Raw genomic sequence first — 2697 nt, forward strand, 5'->3', positions numbered from 1 at the left:
TATAACTAAATTGTGTGTTTGTGTGTGTGTGTGTGTGTGTGTGTGATATTTCTAATTTATATTATATTTTAAAATTCTAACATTTCAGTTGTATAATTCTTCAACATAATCCCTATTAGAGATGACTGTTTAAAAATGATTAATTAAAATTGAAGCTGATTATCATAAGTCTTCAAAGTTTATGAATATTACTCTGGGATAACTTGTAGATTTTAAGGTGAATTAAATACAGAATTGTTCTCATCAGTAGAAATAATTGTGTGAATCACTTACCAAATGTCCCTTTTAAAATTGACAAACCTGTAACATGTAAATTGTAATGAATTCAAAGTAAGAAATGTTTCAGGCCAGCAATAAAGCAAAGTAGTCCCCTAAAGGGAAAAAATCCATTTTATATTCATAGACAAATCATGTAATGGTTTATAGATTGAATGCTACGCTATAAAATATCTCATTTAACTGGTTTCTTGCAACTTTATATAACATCAAAGCCTAAATCTGATAGAGCCCCTAGTTCCATAAATGTACTACTCACATAATCATAATTATTCAAAATTTTAAACTATATCATATAAACCGGAACTGCACAAAATAGCCATTCAATTACTAAGTAAATAGTTATTCATTTACTAGGTACAATTATATCTCCTCTTATTTATTTTCTTTGCTCTTTTGATTTCTAATTTATATTAATTATCTAAGACCATACATCTTGTAATTAACAGAACCAAAATTCAAATCTAAGTACTCTGGCTCTGAACATCTGCTTTTAACTATTATATTATGAATTCAAAAGTTGCTTTAAGCTTTTTGAAGCATTAATTACAATTATTTTAGCTTCTCATTTTAGTGTCTAAGTATTAAATTGGAGTACAGGAAGATAGTCTTCTGTTTTAATCATGCAGTAGAGAGATGCCAATGTGCACAGTTGATTTCGATTTTCTTGACTTCACTGAGATGTAACTCATATACTATGAAATTCCTCCAACTAACATATATAGTTTGAAGATTTTATCATCTTAGAAGAGTTGTACAAATATAACATTTAGTGTCTTGTTTTGGGTTAATTGTCATCTGCCACATCACACTGTGTTAAACTTGTTTTGAAGGAAACATAATCTATAATGGTCATGGTTATCTGTGTTTACATTTAATTTCTGTTTCTGTGTCTTCTAACTAAAATGTTAATTGGGCATTAAAACCCTGCTTGTCTTGTTCAATTAGTATTTTTTTGATAAATATTTGTTAAATGAAAGAGATGAACAACAATATGCCAGTAAATAGTATGAGCAAAAAAAGTGAGGATCCCCAGAATTTCTCATTTTATCAAATGTCTGAATATTTGTAGATGTGAATATTGATTTCAGGTGTTTATATCTCAGCACACAGTGAGATGTAAGTTGCAATTCTCTTGCTAACCTCTATCTAAAGATGCTGTTGTTGACTTCTGGCTAGTATTAACACTATGAACTTGGGGAAGCTGCAAGTTTAGTGCTAGAAGCATGTCTTTATTTCTTGCCATAGGACCAAGAATATAAACCCTAGAGTGAGGCAAGCCTGCATTCAAATTCAACTCTGCCATTTCCAACCTCAAGGACTCTCTGCATTTACCTGTAAATATAGTTATCAGATATAAGAATTTCTAAAAGTGTGCTATAATGTAAAACGTTCAACTTGTTGACAAATTTCTTCATTTACTATGAGAAGTTTAATGATGTTACAAAATTAGTGATAATGAGCATTTACTAAGGTATTCAATAAGTGTATTACTGATAAATTAATGATAAACTTATTACTGATAACTGATAACTTTATAACTGATCTGTGGCAACCTTAGGGATTCATATCATATAAACAAAAGGTGATAATGCCAAGCTGGATTATGTGGCTTCAGTGTGGGCAGCATGCAGATGTTAAAAAGAATCTTTATTGAAATCCCTGCTAGCAAGGATACTCAGTACAAACACAGGACCTTATTGGTGTGCTATGGTCTATTGCCAGCCTTTGTCCAACCCAGTGGTAGGAGTTTGAAAGTAGTGCAGCCATACTGATAAGAGACTGGCTCAATTTCAGACCTCAGTTAGCAGTCTTACTGGGTTTTATGTTTTGCCAAAGACGACCTAAGAAATGAGGGATGTAGTAGTTTCCACATTACATTACACAGTTCAGTGTAGACAGAACTCAGTCTTTACTGTTTTGCTTTTAAATTCAAAATATATTTTTAGTGATATTTAGAAGCTCTGGAGTTGTTTCCAATAGGTATCTACTTTCTTTTATAGAAGTGGTGATAATATTGCTAGTTGATCCTTCATATGTTAAGGAAATATTTATCAGAAGCATGTAAGTCGTTTTTTTGTGAGACTTTCGTATCATTAAGTTTTGTAATCACTGACTCGTCTTGTTAAAGTTTCCAACAAAGTTTATAGTGTGGTGTTTTGCCAGATTCACTGGTGGAGAAGCTTTTGAAGTACTTTTGATCTCAAAGAAGCTCAGGGTCCTTGTTACTCCTCAGTTCTAGCTCACTTGCCATGAAAAAAGGTACTTAATTGGTTTTTCTTGTTAGATAATGTCAATGAAAATCAGTTTGCTTAGAATGGCGGAGAGAACTGCATTCTGGTGGCAACTTTTTCAATTTCCTGTCCTCTATCAATCCTGATGGCCCACTTATTTTTCATAATTTTATGAAAAACATCCCAC

This window comes from Ictidomys tridecemlineatus, chromosome 1 (genome assembly GCF_052094955.1).
Source record: "Ictidomys tridecemlineatus isolate mIctTri1 chromosome 1, mIctTri1.hap1, whole genome shotgun sequence".
NCBI classification, from domain to species: domain Eukaryota; kingdom Metazoa; phylum Chordata; class Mammalia; order Rodentia; family Sciuridae; genus Ictidomys; species Ictidomys tridecemlineatus.